The sequence below is a fragment of the Bufo gargarizans genome, chromosome 2 (genome assembly GCF_014858855.1).
Source record: "Bufo gargarizans isolate SCDJY-AF-19 chromosome 2, ASM1485885v1, whole genome shotgun sequence".
In the NCBI taxonomy this organism is placed as follows: domain Eukaryota; kingdom Metazoa; phylum Chordata; class Amphibia; order Anura; family Bufonidae; genus Bufo; species Bufo gargarizans.
In genome coordinates, this window is record NC_058081.1 from 26,792,732 (window position 1) to 26,805,606 (window position 12,875).

A 12,875-nucleotide genomic window follows, 5' to 3' on the forward strand; every position below is an offset into this window, starting at 1 on the left:
GGTTTATGAATTGATGAGTACAGTAGTGAGTGACTTGACTGTGAGGAGGAGTCAGTCACTTAAGTACTGTTCACTTGAGTCGGGACTGAGACTACTTCACTAGTCCTACTTGAGTAGATTAGAAGACAGAGACAGACTAGTACCGGCAGTATTAGTAAGTAGTGATGAGTATTATATTATGTGTGTAAAAAATTTAATAATTCAAAAGGGTCAGCGTCAGTGAAATTAAAAGCCTTAGGGTAGGCTACTTTCACACTGTGACTAGCGTTAGTGTGATCCGGCAGGCAATTCTGTCATCGGAGCTGCCTGCCGGATCCGACGATCAGTGTGACAACTGACAGCATTTGTAGACGGATCCAGGTGCGGATCCGTCTACAAATGCATTGCAAGAACGGATTTGTCTCTCCGCTTGTCATGCGGATGGACGGATCCGTCTTGCAGTCTTTTTGGCCGGACATAATACCGCAGCATGCTTCTGTATTATGTCCGGTCAAAACGCCTGACAGTGACGGAACAGAAGGCATACTGATGCAAACTGAACGGATTTCTATCCATTCAGAATGCATGGGGATATGCCTGATCAGTTCTTTTCCAGCATTAAGCCCTTTTGACGGAACTCTATGCCGGAAAAGAATAATGCTAGTGTGAAAGTACCCTTACCCTTCAGACAGAGGACACTCAGGACAGTGGGTGTGTGTGAAAAATAGTGCTGACCATGCCATGCCCCAGCCCGGACAGGAGGAGATGGCACAGGACAGGTTGATAATGTAACCTCCCTAGTTAGTTAGAATAAGGGTCCATTCACACGTCCATGTGTGTTTTAGGTATCCGTGGATCCGCAATACACGGACATCGGCGATGTGCGTGCCGCATTTTGCGGACCGCACATCTCTGGCACTTAATAAAAAAAAGGCCTATTCTTGTCCGCAATTGCGGACAAGAATAGGACATGTTCTATTTTTTCGGGATCAGAATTGCAGACCAGGAAGTGTGGATCCGCAATTCCGGATCCAGGCAGCACATTGTGCTGCCCCATAGAAATGAATGGGTCCGCAATTCCATTCCGCAAAATGAGGAACAAAATTGCGGACGTGTGAATGGACCCTTAAAGGGGTTCTGCACTTTGTTTAAACTGATGATCTATCCTCTGGAAACAGTCTTTTCTGTAAGCAACACATTATTTTGTGTCCGCCCCCACAAAACAATCTGGAAGTGCCCCTCCCGAGACCAGGCTCTGGATCCGCCATTGTGTCGGCCATGCTAACCCTGCCTTCTGAGGTGCTGGCGGTACCTCAGCTGCGTTGGCGACCTCTTCCTCATCCTCTGCCTTTGCCTTGTGCTTCCACTGTGCCCCTGCTGTCAGGTGGGAATGCCACCAGCAGCCCGTCTACCAGCGTGCGCTTGTACTCGCGCATCTTACGATCACGCTCCAGTGACGGAATTAAGGACAGTACGTTGTCCTTGTAACGGGGATCCAGCAGCGTGTCCACCCAGTAATCAGCAAAAGTTAGAATGTGGGCAACTCTGTGGTCGTTGCGGAGACACTGCAGCATATAATCGCTCATGTGTGCAAGGCTGTCCAGAGGCAACGAAAAGCTGTCCTCTGTGGGAGGTTTATCGTCTGTGTCCTCTGTATCCCCCAGCCACGCACCAGTGATGGCCATGAGCTGGTCTGGGTGCCACCTTGCTGTGAACATGGTTCCTCCTCCTGCATCTCCTCCTTCTCATCCTCCAACTCCTCATCTTCCAGAACTGTGCCCTGGCTGGACAATTGTGTACCTTGGGTTTGTGGGTGCAGGAACCCACCCTCAGAGCCACTTGGGAATGACTGGCCTGAAACCCTACGAAATGATCCCTCTTCCTCCTCCTCCTGTGCCACATCCTCTTCCATCATCGCCAGGAGCGTTTTTTCAAGGAGGCATAGAAGTGGGATAGTAACGCTGAGAACAGCATTATCGGCACTGGCCATGTTGGTGGAGTACTCGAAACAGCACAACAAGGAAAACAGGTCTCGCATGGAGGCCCAGTCATTGGTGGTGAAGTGGTGCTGTTCCGCCGAGCGACTCACCCGTGCGTGCTGCAGCTGAAACTCCACTATCGCCTGCTGCTGCTCGCACAGTCTGGCCAGCATGTGCAAGGTGGAGTTCCACCTGGTGGGCACGTTGCATATGAGGCGGTGAGTGGGAAGGCCAAAGTTACGCTGCAGCGCTGACAGGCGAGCAGCAGCAGGGTGAGAACGCCGAAAGCGCGCACAGACGGCCCGCACTTTATGCAGCAGCTCTGACATGTCGGGGTAATTTTCAAGGAATCTCTGCACCACCAAATTCAGCACATGCGTCGGGCAAAGGATGTGCGTCAAACCGGCTAGTCCCAGAGCTGCTACGAGATTTCGCCCATTATCGCACACCACCAGGCCTGGCTTGAGGCTGGCTGGCACAAACCACTCATCGGTCTGTTGTTCCATGCCCGTCCACAGCTCCTGCGCGGTGTGGGGTTTGTCCCCCAAACAGATAAGTTTTGAAACTACCTGCTGTCGTTTACCCCTGGCTGTGCTGAAGTTGGTAGTGAAGGTGTTACCCTGACCGGATGAGGCGCTGGTAGAGGATGAGGAAGCGGAGTAGGAGGAGGAAGCAACAGGAGGCAAACTGAAGCGCCCTGCAATCCTCGGTGGTGGAAGGACATGCGCCAAACTGCTATCCGCCTCAGGCCCAGCCGCCACTGCATTTACCCAGTGTGCTGTTATGGAGATATAACGGCCCTGACCGTGTTTACTGGTCCACGTATCTGTAGTCAGGTGCACCTTGCCACAAATGGCATTGCGCAGTGCACACCTGATTTTGGCCCCTTCTTGGTTGTGAAGGGAAGGGATGGCTCGCCTTAAAAAGTAGTGGCGGCAGGGCACGACGTACTGTGGGACAGCCACCGCCATAAGGCCCTTAAAACTATCCGTCTCCACCAGACGGAATGACAGCATTTCAAAGGCAAGTAATTTAGAAATACTGGCATTCAGGGCTAGGGATTGCGGGTGGGTAGGGGGGTACTTCCTCTTCCTCTCCAGCATTTGGGATATGGAGAGCTTAACGCTTCCGTGTGACATTGTGGGGATGCTTGGTGACCAAGGTGTTGGTGTTGCTGGCAGATCCTCTGTTTGTTGGGTGCCAGTGCAGTACGCCACCCTGCAGGGTATTGCGATGGTGAGGTCACGGTTAATAGGCAAACGAGGGTTGCTCTTGGTTACTCACAGTTTATGGGAGACCCATATGGGCAGGCGTACAGCAGTGATGGAGAGGCTGGCACAGGAGACCTCTGGGGCACTCTCGGTGTATAGGGACCAGGCCTGATGTTGGGTGAGGTGCCCTGGATGTTGCAGATGTTTAATGTGCCGGGGGCAAGGTCCCTTTAAGATTTGTGACGCCAGTGCCTGTAACGGTGGCACACCGATTTATAGTAGTGATAAGTGAGGAACACAATGTTGTGGTGAACCAAACTTCCTTTACTGGAAACAGTTAACTTTGTACAGTCTGGATTCAGTTCCATGGCAGCAGCAATTATAAGCAGGCTTTTACATCAATGGTAGGTACAATGTTCTTTGCAAGATACTCAGAGGGTAAAAACACTTACAGACCAGGCTGCACCTTTTCCTCAGAAATCCTGTGCACTATTGCTCAGAACTCCTGGCTGTCTTGATCTCAAGGCCCGTATGCCCTAATGCTGGCTTTATCCTTGGTAGCAAACTTCCTCAGGTATATATCCTTTCTTTAGGTAAATAATCCTTCTGCCCTTCAGCCCTCAGGTTGGCTGGTTACTCTTTTGCTCTGCTCTGCACTTTGTTTTGTGGGAACTGCAGGTTTCTCAAGAGGTAAACTCTTCTCTTGGTGACAATCTTCTGAGCTAACGCTGGCTCAATATCCTCAGGCAGACTGGAATGCATCCACTAGCCTTCTGGTGGCAACTAGAAGCCTGGGCTGTCTAACTGCATGTCAGGAGGAATGTCACGGAAGGTGTACAGAAAACTAGAAGACACAAAATGAAGATCCGACTGACTGGATCCAAAACTAAGGAACAAAAGGGAGAGCCCTGCAACAGACCTGGCTCTCTCCCTAACTGCTCAGCCTATGCGAAAATCTCAATGGTAGATGATCGCATATCCTCGTACCTCGACTGTATAACACCTGAACACCCTATAATATTGAGGGGACACAACCACCGGCTCCCTACACTTGATACGGAGAGAGGCAGGGTCACCTGGGATCCAGCAAATAGGAAAACACAAATGAATGACCAAAACTTATCTGTAGAAGACTCAGTAGTATCATCAGCATGCACACACTCCAGGAAGTAATTTAACCCTTCCAACACCAGGGAAGGGAAGACATCACCTTAAAGGTGAAGTGCACACAACTCAAACCCTGTGCACACCAAACAGGGAATGTGCACACATATAAAGGCAGGTTGCCAGGTGCAACCGCATGCACATTGCAGCAAGCTGCCCAGCACCAGCTCAGGCTGCTTTGCTGCCACATAAACAATGTTGCCAGTGGCAACCACAGGTGAGGCAACATACTTTAGCCCTCACCTGTGATTGACAACAAAACCAAGACCGCAGGCAACTGCATGCGGTTACAGGAGTCACGACCATGACCATGGTCGTGACAAGGAGGACCTCAGCTTCACTCTGGCTAAGGTACCCTCTCTCTTCTGTCTCTACACAGACTCCTGACTACACAGACTGACTCCTCCCTGTCTGGGCCTAAATATATATGCTAGGGCTTCCCTAGCTCCCTCTAGTGTCTAGGATTATGAACTACACCCTAATAGGCCTGCTACACACATAACAGGGAAATTACACACAAATACCTATGAAAATACAATAAAATGGACTGTTAAATACACTGCCACTGTTCCACAGGAGGTGGACAATAACGTGGCCAAATTGACCCTTGTGTGGTGCCCACATTTACCTAGTGGGACACTACACCAGGTGGCACTGTCACTCCAGAGGTGGATGAAGAGGCCGCGACTGCAGCAGAAGAGGAAGCAGGAGAAGCCAGAGACCTTTCTTGGTTTTTGAGGTGTCTTCTCCATTGCAGCTTGTGCTTTGCACTTAAATGCCTGGTCATGCAGGTTGTGCTCAGGTTGAGAACGTTTATGCCTCGCTTCAGGCTCTGATTGCACAGCGTGCTAACGACTCGTGTCTTGTCGTCAGCATATTGTCTGAAGAACTGCCACGCCAGGCAACTCCTTGGAGCTGGCTTTGGTGTGCTCGGTCTCTTGCTGCGGTGGGCAGTAGGAGGCGTACTGTCTAGAGGACGGCCGCTCCGCTTTTGCACCCTGCTCCATCTTCTGCTGTGCTGGTGGCTCTGTGCGACCACCGCCTCTTCCTCTGAACTACATCGGTCACTCGCAGAGTCGCATGACCTTGATTCCATGTGGGGTCGAGGACCTCATCGTCCTCCACATCATCTTCCACCCATTCTTCACCCCGACTTCCTTGTCGGTCTGCACGCTTTCGAAATCCAAAGCAGTTGGCACCTGTGTTTCGTCATCATCCAAGACGTGCTGCGATGGTCCTCCCATGTACTCATCTTGATAAATAAGTGGTTGGGCATCTGTGCACTCAATCTCTTTCACTTCTGGGGCAGAGCTAGGTGGATGGCCCTGGGAAACCCTGCTAACAGAGTCATCAAAAAGCAGAAGAGACTGCTGCATGACTTGGGGCTCAGACTGCTTGGCTGATTTGTAAGGGGTGAGGTGAAAGACTGATGGACATCAGCTGCAGGTGCCAACTGTGGTCTTTCAGTAGGAGACTGGGTTGCTGACAGTGGATCCAGTTCCTTCACATTGTCTCCCACCCAATCTACTACTGCCTGTACTTGTTCTGGCCTCACCATTCGTAGAGCAGCATTAGGCCCGACCAAATACCGCTGCAGGTTTTGTCACCTACTCGCACCTGAGGAAGGGGTTTTACTTGTGCGTATAGCTGGCACAGATCGACCACGTCCTCTCCCTGCAACAGGAGCTCCACCAGCAGCACCACGACCTGGGCCACGTCCCTTATTTGACGCTCTCCTCATATTTTTTGAATTTAGGATCTTGCCCTAAATGGGTGTTTAATTAATAGTAAAAAAGAACGACAGTTTGTAAAGGGTGTATTTCACACGGCCTGAACCAGACTAGGCCTCAATTAAAGATTTATTTGCACAAAAAGGCTGTATTTCAAATGACTGTATTTCAAATGCCTAATTCAAACCCCTGTATGTATAGTGGGGATCACAAACGCCCTCAATTAGTGTAGGCCTGAAGTAAATATATCTTTGCACAAAAAGGCGGTATTTAAAATGCCTAATTCAAATCCCTGTATGTAAAGGGTGTATCTCACAAGGCGTGACCCACTGTAGGCCTGAATTAAAGATTTCTTTGCCCAAAATGGCTGTTTTTCAAATGCCTGAATCAAACCCCTGTATGTAAAGGGTGTATCTCAAACGGCCTGACCCACTGTAGGCCTGAATTAAAGATTCCTTTGCCCAAAATGGCTGTATTTCAAATGCCTGAATCAAACTCCTGTATTTAAAGGGTGTATCTCACACGGCCTGACCCACAGTAGGTCTGAATTAAATATTTGTGCACCAAATGGCGGTATTTCAAATATCTGAATCTAACCCAAATGTATTAAGGGTGTATCTCACAATGACATCTGCATCAAAGGCTGCCAACGAATTTTTTTTTGCCCTAACGAGTGTTTGTTTAATAACTGAATTTAACAGCAGTATATAAGCCTGTAATTTCACACGTGCTGAAGGTGCAAGCCTGAAAATAGTGTTTTTTGGCAAAAAAGTGTGTTTTTAAAACCCCAGAAAATGATGGGTGTATTTCTAGCTTAAATTGCACACTGACTAATCCAGATGTTATAAATTGCCCCAAAAATTGGGATTTTCAATGTCCCAAAAGCTCAGATGCAGTGCTGGTGTACTGAGCTTGCATAAAATGGCCGCCGCCCACCGCCCACCTAACTGACTTATTAAAGTTATTTTTTTTCGGTCACTGGGCTCAGGGCGGGATTAAAAAATTGTGCCCTGCACCCACAAAACACAATGTATGATGATCGCTGAGTTAGATTCTGATTTTGAGCAAAGGTTCTCTCCTATTCTCTCCCTGAAATCACCAGCAGCATCCTCTCCCTACACTAAGCACAGCAAAATGACGTGCAGTGCTGCGTGACTCCAGGTTATGTAGAGGCTGGGTCACATGCTGGACTGGCCAATCAAAGCCATGTCATTAGTAGGCTTGGCTGTGATGGCTTCTAAGGTCAGACAGTTAACCGCTTGTTGATTGGCTGCTCTGCAGCCTTTGAAAAAGCGCCAAGAAAGCGCCGAAAACTGAACCCAAACTTTTACTGAAATGTTTGGGTTCGGGTTCGGGGTCCACAAATCTTAAAGTTTGTGTTCGCTCAACCCTAATAGGCGTGGGGAATTGACTGTCAAGGGGTCATGTCACAGGAATGGAAAAATATATATGCTTATTTAAGATTAGTATAATGTGAATCAAATTTTGGTACAGTTTAATATTTTACACAGGGTGTATATCATGCCGATTTGGCTTCATAAATGTGGATTAAGAGAATCAAATGCCCATGGTGTGATGAACAGTGGGCAGATTTCTTACATATGCTTTGGTTATGTCCGGATTTTAAAGCCTATTGGAATTCAATTCAGAATTTTATCACCCAAAAATTTGCACCTGAATGTTAGATATTGAGTGACTTAACCAGGGTAAATTGACATAAGGATAAAAAGATTCTTTTGATTAGACTTATGTTTCTAGCCAGACTCTTGATCGTTCGAGTTTGGATCTCACAAAATGCTCCAAAACTTAATGAATGGTTGCAATTGGTCAATAAAGTTAAGAGATATGTGAAGGTCTTATATAAACAAAGAAATTCTAAGGATAAATGGTCCAAGATATGACGAGGTTGGAAGTGGTAGTTCTTTTCTATGTCAATTGCATTTTAAATAATCATTAATTTTATTGGTACTCACAGAGTTACAACCATTTCTGGCCTCACAGAAAATAAGAACATTTAAAATTCAATTCAGACTTCGGGTGTATGGCAATTTATACATATAAAGTGCAAGTGCAACAGTATATATGGGAAAGTGCGATCAGTGCATATAAGACATATTATCCTGTCCACATGTATGGTCACAGAGTCAGACTTCCGACCCTGGATCCTACAGACATTATGACACCCACTGCCATATAAAAATATCAGACAATTTTGCATACTGACCCAAAAATCTTGCCACAACACCGTCAGCCTGTGCCCCAACGCGCGTTTCGCCGTCAGCTTTTTCAAGGGGTAATGATACTGATCAACCAGCCGGATATATATGGTCATGACGATGGGCGGGATTTTGTAATTTGAACCAATGGATGACAATCAGACCAGTATTGGGCCGTGCGATGTAAACACTCACCTGTATCAGTTAAAGTTACCGGCCTCGTTTAACATGGCGTGCAAACCGCCGTGCACCGCTGGTGCCTGAGTGCGCGGTTGCAGCGATGACATAGGACGACCGCGCTCGCTGGAGCACAGAGCGTCCCACGTCAGAGCCCCGACCACGCCCACACGCCCGCGGCTGCGCAGAGGGACGCGCGCACCACGAACGCCATCTTAGATACGGGAATAACCATCACACGGCCCCATCATATGTCTATCAATCATCCTCCTATATCGCAATTTACAATAATCCAAAATACATTTTATTTCTCCATAAATTCATCCTATAAACATATATGTGCATTACAGTATAACATAATCCTCACAGTATGCCAAAAAACATAGATCATACTGTGATGATGACATAATAAATCCAAGCCTTCCCTCTCATCACAAAATCTAAGTGGGTACAATCTTACTAGTAAGACAACCATGCAGATATACAGTGTTTGCTAGCACCCCAATAAAATCATATTTAAGTGAATGCAAATCTGTCTATATTCCATTATGTTGCCACAATAGATCCAACAGCATATATTGTGATATAAAATGACATTAAAAATACCAATTCATAAAAAGTGACATTACATACAATGATACAAAATGAGAAATTCATCACATAGTATCTGATTGTGCTGATTGTATAATGCTACATTTTTTCGTACATTTAAAGTGACAGTGCATATATTGGTACAACAATTTTTTTTAACAAACCCACATAATTGCCCATTGTTCAAAATATATATATATTATATAGATATCATTTCTGTGTATACTGTGCTCCACGAACCAAATGCAATTCCAGTCCATAACCAAAAAGTTAATTATCTTAAAAAATTAAGATTACTCTTAAAAAGAGTAGTTCATGCAAAAATATATAATACAATCCTAAAAAGTATTCATATGAAAATGTTAATGCGAAAATATTAGTTCATACGAAAATGTTAATAGTTCATACGAAAAGGAATTAAAAGATCATATTTTCAGAAATATTCCTATGGCAAAATAGTGCGCTCGAATGAATAAAATTGAAAAAATAATGAAATAATAATGGATATAAAAAATGAATAAAAATATATTCGAAGGAATATGGATATACCAACCGGAAGAGGGGAGCCGTTTGAACTATTAACATTTTCGTATGAACTATTAACATTTTCGTATGAACTAATATTTTCGCATGAACATTTTCACATGAATACTTTTTAGGATTTTATTATATATTTTTGCATGAACTACTCTTTTTAAGAGTAATCTTAATTTTCCAGGACCCTGTTTCTTCACTGATCACCATTTTTTCACCATTCTCCATCACCATTTTTTGTGACCACCACACATCTTTTTATTCGCTATTTTTATCTACCTTTAAATTTGATGTTCTAAATAAATAAATGAATATTTTCCTACGATATACTGTCTCAGTGTACACTATATCCATATTACATCTATCTACATAAATACTCCTTCGCAGCTTCAGGTGATTGAGTGCCTGTTCCACCCTATACACTTACCTGATCTGTTTCCTCCAAGGGACTGTGGGGCAGTCCTGGCACAAGAGCACCAAGGTCCACTAGGTGTGTAGGGTGAGCCACCATTTATCATATTTATATATTTGGTTTTGTTTCGCTGTTTATTAAATAAAAAAAGAAAAAAAAGAAAGGCCTTCCCAGAACACCGCCAGTTGAACCTCATTATTCCATGCAAGTTCAGCAGCCAGGGTACGAAACTGGATGGCGTACTGACCCACAGATGAGAAATCCTGTCATAGATGCAGCAGGCTGATGCAGCGGAGGACATGCGGTCAGGCTCTTCAAAGACCAGCCGGAAGGTAGCCAGGAAAGACTGCAGATTAGTGGTCTCTGGACCTCCATGTTCCCTAATAGGATTTACCCAAGCAAGGGCATCATCAGACAGCAGGGACACAATGAAGGCAACCTTGGACCTCTCAGTGGGAAACTTCTGCCCATGCAACTTAAAGTGGATCAGGCACTGGTTCAGGAATTCACGACAGGCTTTTGGATCTCCACCATAACGTGATGGGAGAGGGAGTTGCACACCAGCGGCACACAAATCCGGATTCACTAATGTGGGAATTGCAGGAGTAGCAGCGACTGGTGACCTTGCAGTAGCTGGAGAAGAGATAGCATCCAGGAAAGCAGCAACATTTTGCATGAACTGCATCATGACATCCTGACGTTCGCTCTGATGCCTCACTTCATGTAACAAATCCTAAACGACAGGCTTGGGGTGACCAGCGGGATCCATGACCTCAGTGTACTGTCACGAACCAGCGGGTGCGAACCCATTGTGTCACGTGTTCTACCTCCTCTAAGGGTGTTGTCTAAGTGAGCCCCTCGATCTTCACAGTAACCCTGATGGAGGGGATAAACTTTTCCAAGGGGAACACCAGGTTGATACCTCTTGAGGAGGATAGGCACAAGAGGCAGCCGGTCCAGGCGGACTAGGAGGTACCCGAGAAAGGTACCAGAGGTACAGGTGTTGTCAGCAGGCTGAGTCGTTAGCAGGAGCAACAGTGCAGGACCGAAGGATGAGGCTGAGATGAAGTCAGACAGGCAATAGGTCAGGGCACGCGGTACAGGTCAGGCAATCCGGATCGGCAACAGGAGAGTCAAGGTAAGCAGGCAGAGATCAAACAGGTAGCAGAGTCCAGGAACACAAGCGGATATCAGGTACCTTAGCAGGACACAAGGACCTTGACACTGAGGCATCTGGGAAGTGGGGTTATTCCACTTATATATGTGCAGGAGAGCTAGGATTGGTTGGTGAGGTCACATGATCCAACCCATAAAACACAGGAAGTGACGCACTCCGGCCCTTAAGGAAATGCTGCAGGAAACAAGCAGCAAGCATGCTGTGGCCAGGGCTCAAAGGAAACACTGGCAGCAGATCACCCCTGAACATGGCGCCCGGGACTGGGGGAATAGTGTCACACAGCAGCTGCTGTTTCAGGCATGAACTTGCTTATTAGATGATTCACCTGCCTTCTAATCTCGATATATCTAGGGGAAGGCGAAAGAAGCCACAGCAATCTGGAGACAATCTCAAAAAATACAATCCATGCCTCTGGAAACCAACTGCAGACAGAGACCAAACAGAACTTCAGTTTGTAAATCAGCTCCATAGTACCTGACTTACCCAAATTATTGCCCCCTACATGGACTAGTACCTGGTCCGGATCAAGAAAAAAAACGCAGACATAAGCAACAGTTGATTGATAAAATCAGTCCATGTCATAGTCCTCACCCCAAGCAAGCAAAGCCGGACTTTCTCAGATGATAGTGAAAGATTGAATCCATATGATTACCATGTGATCCTCTTCTCCGCCAAGTGCACATAATAGATACTGAGAGCAGGGGTGCACCTAGCCTTTCTGCTGCCTGAGGCGAAAACTGAAACGGCGCCCCCCCCATGCCAATTTTTTAACCTAACCCTTTTGCCACAATTAAAGAGCTCATTGCCCATGACCCTTCTGCTGCCCCCCTCTTGCCCCTTCCTGGTGCTGCCTGAGGCGATCGTCTCACCTGGCCCCATTGGTGGTGCATCCCTGACTGCGAGTCCATATTACACAAACAAGGTCTGACATATATATACTAACACTTAGAAGAACATCTGCCTATAGCCTAAATAGCAGTTTCATCAAGACCCAAGCGAAAAGCTTCTATAGCTGCCTCAGTCCTAAAGGAATGAGATGAAAAATGTCTGACCCAACGCAGCAATACAGAAAGAAAAGGCAGAAAGGAATTGAAATTGCATCAGCGAAGATCTATCCTGATGGACTAAAAAAAGGAGAAAAACCAGAGAGAGGAAGGGACAAATAAAATTTGCACAGACTCACTGGGCAGACGGGACAAAGGGACACAAGGCCCAAGCAAATCCACCAACCTCTACCTTCCCGATCAGTCTTAGATTGAGGAAGAAGAAGTACACACACTTTTAGTGAATAAGAGCAAAGTCAGCTAGGATGATCCAAACGAAAACAAACAATCCATAAAAAATGCAGAACAAATAGTACGAGCAAGTCAGCACAAAATTATAGAAGTAATGGGACATTTGCCACCCAACCATAAATTGGACTGCCGCACAAAAAAAAAAATCCTGAACGGACCTGCCATGTGAAATTCTAAGGCTACTTTCACATATGCGGCATGGAGATCCAGCAAAAATGCCCAGAATTGGCCGGACACAAACCGCAGCATGCAGCGGTTTGTGTCCAGCCAATTCTGAGCATTTTTGCCGGAATGCAGCCTGATCTGCATTCATGCCCTATTATACTTAATGAGGCCGGAGCTCATTGTGGCTGCCTTCTATGGAAGCCTGTGAGACACAGCCCCCTGTTACAATGGTAATACACTGACAG

General features: G+C 46.3%; 1 protein-coding gene across 1 annotated transcript in view; it reads right to left on the reverse strand.

Moving 5' to 3' along the window:
* Positions 1 to 12,412, reverse strand: part of LOC122929256 (chromaffin granule amine transporter-like) — a 138,965-nt gene extending 126,553 nt beyond the window's left edge. Inside the window, exon 1 of the mRNA XM_044282770.1 lies at positions 12,354 to 12,412. The gene's annotated coding sequence lies outside the window, so the exon portion shown is untranslated. The remainder of the gene's footprint in view (positions 1 to 12,353) is intronic.
* Positions 12,413 to 12,875: the final 463 nt, after the last annotated feature.